The following is a 13599-nucleotide window of genomic DNA, read 5'->3' as shown; positions in this document are numbered from 1 at the left end:
CACATGAAACGGCAGGTGCACAAGCACAAATTTAGTTGCACTTGCATAACTAAATTTGCACTTGCACACCTGTCCTGTGGATTGAACACTGCACAATCCACGGGACATGTGGTCTTGGGAGCTGCCCGTATGGCTGAACAAGGGGTGGGGGAAGCTTGGGCAGGTTGTGAGGGTTCTGAACTGTTGGGGGAGGGCAGGAGGGTAGTAGCATTTCTTAAAATGCTTCAACAGAGATAATGTATTTTAGTATTTTTTAAATTATTATTAATAAATAATATTAAATTAAAAATACATTATTTATTAAGAACAGTGTATGCAACTCCTTACAAAACTCATTAAAACATAATTATTATTTAAATCAAATATCCACAGCCTAATAATTTATTAGGCTGTGGATATTTGATTAAAATAAAAATTTTTAATGATTTCTGTATGGAATTGCAAATGCTATTGTATATCTATATTGAATTATTGAATAAACCATCTTGAGAAAATGCAGATAAAAGTAAAACTGGCAACATCACAGCCTTTGTTTCCCTTTCCCTCCGCTCCTTCACTCCTCTGTTTGAACTTCCATGAGTTAACAACACCTTGCTCCAGTCCTACTGCCTTAGTCGTTTAGTGTGTCAAGTGAATCGTTATATTTCACAGAAAATAATTTCAATTTAATTTGTCAGTAATGAGTGCCCCCATGGAGGCGATTTGTTGTTTGTGGCCAGTGGCCACCCCATACGGGATTAAGGTGTCTGGCAATAGATAGATAATCTATCTATCTATAATAAATAAAAGTAAGTATGCTAATTTATTTACATACCTAAATATTTACAGTAATTCCCACAAATATAAGCAAATGGTTTGCGCTAGCACTTTGCAACGTTGTCCAAGCTAAATATTGGATTGCACACTTGTGCAAATTATATATAATACAAAATAATAATAATAAATGTAAGTAATAATAATAATAATAATCTGGCCTTTTGTTTCTCAAAAGCGCCAGTTCTTCCTTCGGAAATTGACTAGCACTCGACACCCATACATTATTTTTACAATTACAAGAATTGTGACATTTCTTGTATATAATACAAGCTACATCATACATACATGAAAGTGGCAATAATTAAACCCTATAATCATCCGTCATAGTACCTCTCTCCAGGTCATAGCATTTTGAAAAAAGAAAGGCTTTCAGCTGTCTCTTAAAGGATTCAACAGTAGAGAGGTGTCTTATGGACAATGGCAATCTGTTATATAATCTTGGGGCTCTGTACGCAAAAGAACGATCAGAGAAAGATGACCGGTGAATGGCTCCTGGCTCATCAAGACGCAAGGAATCATCTTCACTGCGTAACATCACACCCGGGCGTGCCGATGGGAGTTTTAACAATTCAGCAAGATACTTCAGTTCATCAAACTTAAGAACCTTGAATGTAATAAGACACAGATTAAATTCAATTCTAGCCTTTACTGGTAACTAATGCAACTCAATCAGAAACGGGGTAGTTGAGGTTCTCAGGGGGAGAACAAAGATAAGCTGTGCTGCCCTGTTCAACACAGACTGAACTTTTGTTAGTATATTATTTGGAAGACCAACCCACAGTGAATTACAATAATCAACACGAGACAAGACCACTGCATGGACTAATGTTAAGAGGCACCATCTATTCAGGAATTTTCTCAGAGAGTACAGATTTCTGATATGCAAGTTACATCCTCTTACAACCTGATTAATATGTTCTTTGTAATTTAACTTTGAATTAAAATAAACACCCAGATTTCGAACAGAACTGACTGGATGAAGCTGTGACACGCCAATGTTCGAAGCCAGGGCATTGTCAGTGTCATCACCCCTTCTGTTTCCTCTGATGATGATGATCTCAGTTTTACCATCATTCAGCTTAAGTTTCCTCTTAGCCATCCAAATCTTCATATCAGACATTAGAGATTCAAACTTTGTCTTAGTATCGTTGATATTTGACATCTTAACATACAGCTGGGTGTCATCAGCATAAAAATGAAAGGACACATCATGAGCATCAAGTAGAGATGATAAACTACTTGTGTAGATGGTAAGTAGAATTGGACCCAAAACTGATCCTTGAGGGACTCCAAATAGAAGGGGAGCAGAATCAGAGCTAGCGTAATCAACAACCACTCTCTGAGATCTGTCCGACAGATATGACTTAAGGAGCAAAAGGGCACTATCACAAACGCCATAAAATTACAGATCGTCCAACTATAGTTTATGATCTACTGTAGCAAAAGCTGAAGACAGATCCAACAGAACTAGGAGAGAGGACATCCAACTACAAGTGTTTGCCACCAGGTCACTCAGAATCCTTGTTAGTGCAGTTTCAGTAGAATGGTATTTTCTGTATGCTGACTGAACAACAGGAACAACTCTGTTGTGTTCCAGTAGTGGTACGAGTTGATCGAGTATGGCCCGCTCAATAATCTTGGATAAAAAAGACAGGTTAGAGACGGGACGATAATTTGTCATGCTCTCGACATCAAGGCCATGTTTCTTAATTAGGGGCCTAAGCAAAGCACGTTTCTCAGATTGTACAAATTTACTTTCTAAGAAGCATCTATTTATTATGTTACAGATAAAGTCTGCAGCGTGCTCATACACATCAGGTAGTTGTGACATGTTACATGGATCGAGTGGGCAAAATGTTTTATTAAATTCTCTGATATAACATTTGACTTTGTTTTCATTCAGCGGATGAAATGTTGAAAGCAAATGATCCCCGGTCCACCGTGGCTGGAAATACCTTAATATTTTACAGTAATTTCCACAAATATATGCAAATGGTTTGCGCTTGCACTTTGCGACACTGCACAAGCTAAATATTAGTCAGACCGTGCACTTGCGCTTGGACAAGGTAGTGAACTATGGACTGCGCATCGCGCTCGCACATGGTCCTTTTTCGTTTGCGCTGCCCACCACTGATGCACAATGAGGCTGGATGGTGAGGATATGGAGAATGTGAGTGCATTCAAGTACTTGGGTAGTTTGATGAGTAAGGATGGAAGTTTTGGGGATGAGGTGCTTGAAAGGGTACAGCAGGGAAGGAAGGTTGTGAATGCATTCAAGTACTTGGGTAGTGTGATGAGTAAGGATGGATGTTTGGGGGATGAAGTGCTTGAAAGGGTACAGCAGGGAAGGAACGTTGTTGGTTCACTGAAATCAGTGATGAGAAATAGCAAGGTGCGTATGGAAGTTAAGAAGTCACTGCATGACAGTACTGCGATCCCTAACCTGATGTAAGGAAGCAAGACATGGACCTTGCTAGAGGGGAACAAGTCAAGAGTGAGAGCAGTGGAAATGAGTTACTTGAGAGGAGCATGTGGAGTGACATGGAGGGACAGGTTGATGAATGAAGAACTGAAAGAACATTGTGGGTAGGATGGGGATGTGGTTGAGTAGATTAGGAGAAATACACCGAGGTGCTTTGGACATGTGGAGAGAATGGAAAATGAAAGACTGACTAAGAGGGTGTATGTAGGTGAGGTGGAGGGAGGGAGAGGGAGGGGAAGACCGAGGATGAGGTGGAGGGATGGAGTTGGCAGGTATATGAGGGAGGGGGGAGTGAGCTGGAGGGAGGGTAGTCAAATGGTGGGTGACAGAGCGACTTTGAGGCGTATTGTCTGCGGCCACCCTTTGAGGGATTACGGCGTCGCGCTAAAGATAGATAGATAGATAGACTTTCTTTTCCTCTTCCAGTCACTTCTTTCTTTCCCTCTCCTTGTTATTCCAAATTTCTCTCTCTTAAATAAGTGTTACTCTTACCTAACTTTACATGCTCCCTACGTGTCAACAAGTGGGTTGGTGGAGGGTTAGTGCCCGTCCCCATAAAACAACTAACCTAAGGTCAAATGGCCACCCCTTATGGGATTATGGTGTCTGGCAGTAGATAGTAGATAGACTTTTGCTGGTTTATTGTTATACCGCTGTAATACAGTACGTAGAATGCACTGTCGTAAAAGACAACTATAAAACAAAAACTGGTCAAACACTGAAGATATTTAGAGTTTTCTGATTAAATCAGCCTGCACATAAAATCTTGCTTAACAAGAAAACTGGTCATTAATGAATGTAACTCATGAATGTGCTAATGAGTGGATGAATGTAACTAGCATTCTGTTACTGGGTGTGAATGAAATGATGTTGCCATGGAAAAGATAATAGGAAAACTCAAATACACAAATAATAAGGAATTACTGTATATATTTGTACAACAAAAACATTCCAGTATTATCTCCAGTACTGAAATAATCACTAAAAAGAAATCTAAAGCCAGTACTGGGAGTAGGCTCTACCACCAGCCAATCAAGGTGGTACTCCCAACTGGGAGTGGGAATGCTGGCGACAGGGAGAGCTGGAGCTTCTGTTTCATTAGCCACCAGAATATCTGACCATCCTTCTTTACTGGCCTATTCAGTGCAACACTAACATAGTGAGCTGACCAGAATACTCCCCCAAACATTTTTCTCTATCTCATGCACTACCCTTTGCTTTCCATATCACACAACATACCCCACTACGTCACAGTTGACGCCAGCTAGGGCATGCAGCCAGAAAACTTTGCCCCCACTACCTAGTGGTAGACCTATTGTGGGGGAGGTGTGACACAGACTCCGCCAGAATAGTTTTGGGGACCAGAATGGGATGGGACTTGGATCTGTGCTAGAGGGTACAGGGCAATGTGGTTCCCAGGCTGCAGCTTCTGCCCAATTAAGAGGGGGTGCAAACCTGGGAGTAGCAGCCCAGGAGGTTGCCCTATCAGTGGATATATAATGACAAGGCAGTTACAGTGCCATGGGATGCTTGGAGGGTGTCCCTGTACCTGTCCTAGCAGGGTTGAATTTTTTTGCTGATTTTTGAGGTCTCTATAGAAAGAAAATGAACATTAAAATAGGTGGCTTAAATCAGTGATTTACTGTAACCTGATTCACACCAAGCAGATGGTGTTGTCTTTGTGTGGCTGTTACCTTTTCAGACTAACAGTTTAGGCACTTAGGAATTTTTTCTGGTTAATGTCAAATGATTCATGCAACTTAGAGAAACTCTGCACAGTGAATGGGTGATATTTTTTGATGATCTTCATTTTTTAACAAACAGATGCTGTCAGTATCTTTACATACTAGTATAATCACTCAATTATCCAGACACTCCACATCCGGACATGCTCCGTATACTGACGTTAGGCCTTGGCTCTATTATTTCCATATCCAGATTTATTTGTCCATATCCAAACATAAAAGTTCCAACATTGGCAGCTGGTCAGCCAATTAGTTCATAAAATTGGTTGGGTGGCTCACTGGCCTCTTTGTTCATGTGCGGCTCATGGACTGTAACCCACAAACTGAGCCAAAATGAATGTCCAGATCTCTACTGAATGGTCAAAGTCCCCCAGCTGCCCAGATCAGCTGGATGCTAATGGCTGCCCAGATCACTTGGATGCTAATGGCCGCCCATGCGTAATACAGACCACAACCCACAAGCTGGAATTCACTTCCTGGGAGTTGTTTCCCACAAACATTTAATCCACTTCAATTCAAATCCAGTTGTTATAAATATTTTATGAATGGAGGATGCCTTTAGGCACATGGACTTATTTTTTTTCCCTTTGTTTTTCCTTCCTCCATTCATTATCTATTATTTAAAAAAAAAAAAAAAAAAAAAAAAAAAAAAAGCTGACTGAAAATGCCCGTCTACTTCCTCACCAAAAGTCAAAGTCCACCGGCAGCCCTCGCTTCTCACCCCCATCCCTCCTTCATCCCCCTCCGTCCCACCGCCCACCCCTACCCCAGCATCGTTTGCCTAGCCTCCCACCATCCCCTACATTGTTACCAATTAGTTTTTTTGTTTTTGACGATTTAATAGAATACTATTGGTCATATCCAAATTCTGAAAACAACTTGAGAAAGCTTGTGAAATTCTGCATCTAAACTTATGCTTAGCTTTTGTATGGTGGGGGCAAAATTTTCTGCTAGGATGTTGGGAAGCTATCTGAAGGTATTTTTTACTCTTAACCCGTACCATCCCAGGCATTTTTGCAATTTTAAACCCACCTAATCCCGGACCAAAAATGGAAACAAAAATTTATCGCATAAAACAATCCAAAAGGACATATAAGTCAAGGAAAAGACAAAAAAAGTAATCCTTATAGGAGAAGTGAGAGTAGGATGGCCGTCCGTTGTGTTTTTAGCCCAGTTTCCCAAGCCGCGAGCAACGTTTTCCCACCCAGCTGAGCGGGATGAGAGAGAACGGGGGGGGGGAGGAGGAGAATGGGGGATTCCCCTTTCTCAGTGTCCTCCACTGGCTTATATTCCTCCCCAGAATAGGCATCCAGGTCTATCTCTTCTGAAGAATCACTAAATGAAGGGACAGAAGGGTCCATGTAACAATTTCAACAGCCTCCTCCAGCCCAATGAGGTGGAAAAATGGCGTGATTCTCACAACATTCTGATGCTATGACGGACAGTGGCACACTGATGTTACCCACCCACGCAGAACCAAACTCAGTACTACAACTGCTTGGACACAATGTTGACAATACATTAAGCTACTCCTTAGCAAAAAATTAGCTAGATTAAAGCAGTTTGAGACGTGCTACAGTGCTCGAATTTTGCTGTTGGCACCATCACGTCGCTGGGATTACTTGAAATGTTTTGTGCTGTCGGCACTATGCCGACAGCGGGATAATACGGGTTAAACAAGTTTACTCTCACTGCATTTCTGTGCTTTTACTCATCAGTTTTGTGTGTTTGTATTAGCTGATCTTACAGTATAAACACCAGCAAAGATGATGGTATACAATTTATACCAATATAACCAATTACTGTGGACCAATTTGGCTATGGAAATGTTTTTCTCTGTGCCCGCAGAATCTGGGTGACCCAGAAACTTCCTGCAAACTTACTGTTCCCAAGAGCGTTAAAAAATTTTTGCAACCGTCATCTTCACTAATTCTTTTATGTGGATTTTTGTTGTTTTTGCATCGTTTTCTTAGTGTCTAGCATTACACTGGATATTCCCATGTGTGTTCTGATGTCTACATAACTGAAAGATCGAAAGACACTGCCACAATTAGGAGGGGTACTGTACATACAGATTAGGTATTTGTGGATTTTTATTGTTTATGCACTGTTTTCTTAGTGCCTAGCATTATGTTGGATATTCCCATGTGCATTCTGATGTCTAAATACAGCTAAAAGACTGGAGAACATTGCCAAAATTAGGAGGGGGTACTGTGTATTACAGGTAAGGTATTTGTGGATTTTCGTTGTTTATGCATTGCTTTCTTAGTTTTCGTTTTCGTTTTTAAAGGCTCCAACATGCTTGCATGTGTCGGCCTTGGTCACCTAATGGTGGCTCTCCACGCTGCACGATCCACTGCAGCCTCCCTGTTCAGTCCCTTATCCCTGAGGTCACACTTAATGACCTCGTCCCATATCTTTCTCGGTCTACCCCTCTTAACCCCACCCCCAATATTAACCCTTGTCACCTTCCTCACCCAATTATCATCCCCCATCCTCTCCACATGTCCAAACCATCTCAATCTACCTCTCCTCATCACAACACCAATACACTCCAGTCCCATCCTACCTCTCAACTCTCAATGCTAGTGTCTAGCATTATATTAGATATTCCCATGTGCATTCTGATGTGTAAATACAGCTGACAGACTGGAAAACACTGCCAAAATTAGAAGGGATGCTGTACATATAGGCTGGGTATAGGTAGGGCATGGGTACTGTAGAGGATATTACTCCATACCCGGATTTTGCCTATATTGAGACATGCCTTTGGCTCTATTATGTCGGATGAACAAGGGATTAATGTACTCATTTTGTTTCATTTTATGTATAAAGGCTCCAACATGCTTGCATACATTGGCCTTGGTCACTTAATGGTGGTTCTCCGTGTTGCTCGCTCCCTGGCAGCCACCTTATTCAATCCTTTATCCTTGAGGTCACACTCAATGACCTCATCTCAGGTATTTTTCAGTCAACCTCTTGCAACCCTACCCACAACGTTAACACTTCTCACTTTCTGCACCCAACTGCCATCCTCCATCTTTTCCACGTGCCCAAATCATCTCAATCCACCTCTCCTCATCACAACCCCAGAACACTCCAGTCCCATCCTTCCTCTTAACTCTTCCATTGCGAACCTACCCCACCAGGCCTCGCATTCAAGGACGCACTGCATTTCCACCTACCCATTGTCATTTCTGTACGATGGAGCCTGCAAATATCCTCTTCCTTTACTGCCCAGGTATCACTACCACACAGCATTACACTCCTAACATACGCTGCATAAAAAGATCCAAGGCTTAGCACAGAGATAAACCCCTCTCAGAGTCAGGAGAGGCAACAGCTTACTGAACTTCTTACAATCACTCCTCACTCTAGCCACAGAACTAGCTCCAACCCCACCTACAGCACATAACATGTCTCCCAAGTAACAAAACTCTTCCACACACTCAAGAGATTCACCAGCAAGATCAATCTTTTCATGCCTGACAATCCCCACATGCTTTCCCCGACACACCACACACATGAAATCAGCATTAGCTTGCAGTCTACCTCAAATACCAATAATCTCTTATGCGCCCATTTATCACAAACACTACACAAGATGGAACTGCTTCCTATGCCTGTGTGGCAAACCGCACATGATTACTCTCCCTCTTCTTTGACAGTATTGCCACCAACCCTAGTTACCATCACATTTGTTTATCTTCATTTACTCTCAAGCTCTTGTGCCCCAAACCATCTCTACACTTCCTAGAGTCCTAGACCACTCCTCCACCTCCCTTTCATTCTCTGCATTCAACACCAAATCATCAGCATACAACATCTCCCACAGGAGTCCATTTCTGAAGTCACATGAGACAGCTTCAAGAACCATGATAAACAACAAAGGGCTCAAGACCGACCCCTGATGTAAGCTAGCATCCAAGGAAAACTCATCATTCAAACCTCCATTCATTCTCACTTGGGTGTGAGCACCCAAATATATAGCCATAACCATTCTAACCAGCCACTCAATTCCAGGCTTTTTCATTGCCCACTTCACTACCTCCCTATGGACTCTGTCAAAAGCCTTCTCCAAATCAACAAACACAAAGTACAGATCCCTTTTCTTTCCAATATATTTTTCCTGAAGCTGTCAAGTGTCAAACAATGAATATGGCGTCACTGGTCCCTTTACCTGGCATAAATTCAACTTGCACCTCATAAATATTCACTCTTTCTCTAATCATACCTTCTAGAACTCTCCATTACCTTTCTTATCTGGTCCAAAAGTTTTATGCCTCTATAATTTCCCCTCTCCTGGGCATCACCCTTCCCCTTGTACACATTTATAACAACAATGGGGGACAACACACTCATATATTATCATATTTTTCAAATCAGTAACAACCCCACTCCTATTATCTTCTAAGGCCTTCAGCATTTCAGCAGTCACCCCAGACACATCTGCTGCCATCCCTACCTGCATCCTGCCTACTGTCCCACTCATAGTATCAGCATCAATCAAAGGCCAAGGTACAAACACTGAATCTGCTGGTTCCAAACCTTCCCTGGCCAAACTTCTCATTCAGCAACCAGTTATAATGCTCCCTCCAAGTGTCTGTAATATCCTCACTGTTCACTACCTTTCCTTCATCATTCTTCACACACTGCTCACCTATGATATCCCTGTTTTTCCTCTTCATCTGATTTGCCACTTTAAATATCATATTCTTCCTTTCAAAACAATTTAGGTTATCCAGGAAGGTCCCTGAGACTAGGATTTTGCCCTTGACACCTCTTTTCTAGCCCAAAAGTTGGTAGCCAAGTATTCCTCTTTGTTACCACCCATCTTCCATTCGTGGAAAAGCCTTCTTTTCTCATTAACTGCAGCTCCTACATCCTCATCCCACCACCATGTTATCTTATGTCTTGGAGGTCCCCTTGGCCATTCGGATACTGAATCAGTAACTCTCAGGAGATTGTTCTTGAGAGCTCTGTACCGTTCATTAACACTTCTGTCAACGACTCCTTGTTCAGCCACCACTCTACTCATCTCACCATGGAGGGCATCCATTACTGCTTCATTTTTTAACTTTCATATAGAAGAATGGAAGGATGGGATGAAAGAGTAGTTGCAAGGAGAGTAGAAAGGTTACAAGAGGATGAGAAAAAGGCAGAATATAAGAAAGAAGTGGAGGAATGATTGGGTAAATATGAATTGGAGCAGATGGGGGACATGGAAGGTGTGTACAGGATAGTCACAGAAGAAATATGTGCAGCATGTGATGTGGTGTGTGGGGTGAAGAGAAGACGGAGGGGGGGGTGCAAGGAACAGCGTGGTGGAATGAAAAGGTGAGACAGGTTGTGGCACAAATGAAGAAAGCATACAATGACTGGATGAGAAATAGGGGTGTGGAAGAAGTTGGGAGGCGGATTAGTAAGAGAGAGTAAGAAGAGAGTGGATGAGGAATTTGGAAGGAATTTGAGTGTAAAGTGGAGGGACTGTAAGAAAATGTTCTGGAAAGAGGTGAAGAGAATAAGACAGGGTGGCAGTGAAGTTAGCAGGGGAGTGAAAGATAAAAAATGGTAGATTACTAGTGGAGATGGGAGAAAAAGTGAGCAGATGGAGAGAACACTTCAAGGAATTGTTGAATATAAAGAATGGAAGTAATGCGAGTATAAGTGGCTGGGGAATGGCTGGGAGAAGGAGGGAGGTGAGAAGACAGGAAGAAATCAGTAGGATAGAAGTTGTGGAAACAATGAAGAAAGTCAAATTGGGGAAAGCCCCAGGAATTGATGGAGTGTGTGGTGAAATGCTGAAGCATAGGGGAGAGATAGTAGTCGAATGGATGTGGAAGATGTGCAGACTGGCCTGGGAGGAAGGTAGAGTCCCGGAGGATTGGAAGTCAAGAATAATTATTCCCTTGTACAAAGGAAAAGGGGAAAAAGAAGTGTGTGGTAATCATAGGGGCATTTGTCTTCTTAGTGTAATAGGAAAAGTGTATGGTAGGATACTTATCGACAGGTTAGGGAAAGAACAGAGGAATTAGTTGGAGAAGAACAGGGAGGCTTTAGGAAGGGAAGAGGTTGTGTAGATCAGATATTCATTCTTAAGTCTTTAGTGGAAAAGTTTCTAGAGAAGGGAAAGAAGTTGTATGCGGCTTTCATGGATTTGGAGAAAACATATGACAGGGTGGACAGACAAGGACTGTGGAGAGTATTAAGACTATATGGAGTAGATGGGAAGTTGTTGAATGCTGTGAAGAGTAGGTATGAGAGTGCTAAGGCTGCAGTGCGTGTGGATGGTGAACTAAGTGAATTTTTCTCTTTGAAGGATGGGCTGAAACAGGGATGTGTCATGTCTCTATGGTTGTACAATCTGTACATGGATGGGGTAATAAAAGAGGTACAAGGTAGGGCAGTGGATGTTGGAGTGGCCCTGGTGAGAGTGGGTAGTGTTTGGAAACTCCCTGTACTGTTGTCTGTACATGATACTGTGTTGTTGAGTGAAGACGAAGGAGAGCTGCAAGGCTTGGTGGATGAGTCTGGGAGAGTGTGTAAGAAACAGAATCTAAAGGTGAATGTAGGGAAGAGTAAAGTGATGGTCTTTGATAGAGGTGAAGTCAATGAATATACAGTGAGGTTGGATGGTGAGGAAATGGAAAATGTGAGTACATTTAAGTACTTGGGTAGTGTGATGAGTAAGGATGGAAGTTTGGAGGGTGATGTGCTTGAGAGGGTGCAACAAGGAAGAAAGGTTGCTGGTTCCTTGAAAACAGTGATAAGAAACAGAGAAGTGAGCATGGAAGTGAAAAAGTTACTACATGAAAGTATTGTGATACCAACTCTAACGTAGGGAAGTGAAGCTTGGACGTTGTTGGAAGGACACAAGTCAAGAGTGAGAGCAGTGGAAATGAGTTATTTAAGAGGAGCATGTGGAGTCACATGGAGAAACAGGCTGACAAATGAGGATATAAGGGAGCATTGTGGTGTGGATGTGGATGTGATAGGAAGCGTTGGGGGAACACACTGAGGTGGTTTGGCCATGTGAAGAGAATGGAGGGTGAAAGACTGACGAAGAGAGTGTATGTGAGTGAGGTGGAGGGGGGGAGAGGGAGGGGGAGCCTGAGGATGAGATGGAGGGATGGGGTGGAGAGGTATATGAGAGAGGGGTGTGTGAGTTGGGAGCAGGGTAGTGAAATGGTGGGGGACAGGGCGACATGGAGGCGATTTGTTTGTGGCCACCCCGTACAAGACTGAGGCGTCTGGCAATAGAGAGATAGACAGATAGATAGATATTTTCCTCCTAGGTGCATATATCCTCTTCTTCATCACCCGCTCCTTAAGCACCATGTCACATACCAATAATTTGTGTTGCTGCACACACTCTTTGCTCCCTACAACTTTAACATCCCCCACCAACTTCCCATCAGCCCTCCTAACCAGGAAATACTCTATCTGGCTACTATTGCCCCCCCAGCTCATATATAAGCAACCTACACTCTGTTTTGATAAAATGCATGTTGCACACATCATATGTAATCAACCTACTCTCCCTTCCCCAAAAATGTGTGTTGCACACATTGTATGTAATCAACCTGCTCTCTCTTTTCCTAAAATGTGTTTTGCACACAACCATGTTCACTGCCTCCCCAAACTCGAGCATTCTTTCCTTTTCCTCATTTTGCATACCATATGCGCATCCCCCATGTACACCTTCATAACCCTGAGCTGCCTTACCTATATAACCATTTAAGTCCCATCCCAAAACTACAATCTCATCATCTATACCACTTGCCACATGTATTAAGTCATCCCAGAATATCTCTTTTTCTGCAGCATCCAAGCCAGCTTGTGGAGCATACACCAATATAAATGTGAATGTGAGCCTACTGAGGATATAATTCTTATAAAACTCTACACAGGTCTTCCTGTCAATATGCCAAACCCATTTTTTATACCAGTTTTCCAATGGTCATTTTTGTACAGTATATTCATGATATGGTTCTTAAACAACCATTCATATGTTAATATGATTTTCCATCCATCCATCCATCCTTATTATGATTTTAATAATTAAATATGCATTTCCTTTATACTGTACATATTCCACCACAGACCTGTCTCATTTGCAATGAATGTTGTTGTTGTTACAATTGTCAAGAACAGTGTTATTTATTAAAAGTGAGTGAGATGTGTAAATGGATATGAGCAGAACTGAAGGCAGGTAACTAGCTACCTAAGCTACCTAACACAAAGGAGGCAGGCCAGTACCAAAGGCATGCATATTTACATACCATAAACATTTTATTTTCCACAGCAGGAGCTACAGGCACTAATGATGATTTGTTATTTATGAACAACGAGAGTGAGATGTGTAGATGCATATGAGTGAAATCAAACGTGGATGGCCAGTTACATAAGTTACTTTACATTAGTGTTCATAATTACATAAACATTCTATTATTTTCCACAGAACATGGTGCAGGCATGCAAAAAACACAAAGGCAAGCAACATAAGCCCCTCCAAAAGCGCTGGTTGGGCAAAAATGGCCACAAACTCCAGGACGA

The 13599-nt window shown here is 42.1% G+C and overlaps 1 protein-coding gene across 1 annotated transcript in view; it reads right to left on the bottom strand.

Annotated features, from left to right (window-relative positions):
- hop (tyrosine-protein kinase hopscotch) overlaps positions 1-13599 on the bottom strand; it is a 271133-nt gene that overhangs the window by 199186 nt on the left and 58348 nt on the right. The gene's annotated exons all lie outside the window — the stretch shown is intronic.

This window comes from Coenobita brevimanus, chromosome 60 (genome assembly GCF_032717465.1).
Source record: "Coenobita brevimanus isolate Jiangsu-jjx chromosome 60, ASM3271746v2, whole genome shotgun sequence".
In the NCBI taxonomy this organism is placed as follows: Eukaryota; Metazoa; Arthropoda; class Malacostraca; order Decapoda; family Coenobitidae; genus Coenobita; species Coenobita brevimanus.
The sequence above is the reverse complement of the archived record's forward strand: the minus strand, read 5'-3'. Positions and strand labels throughout refer to the sequence as shown.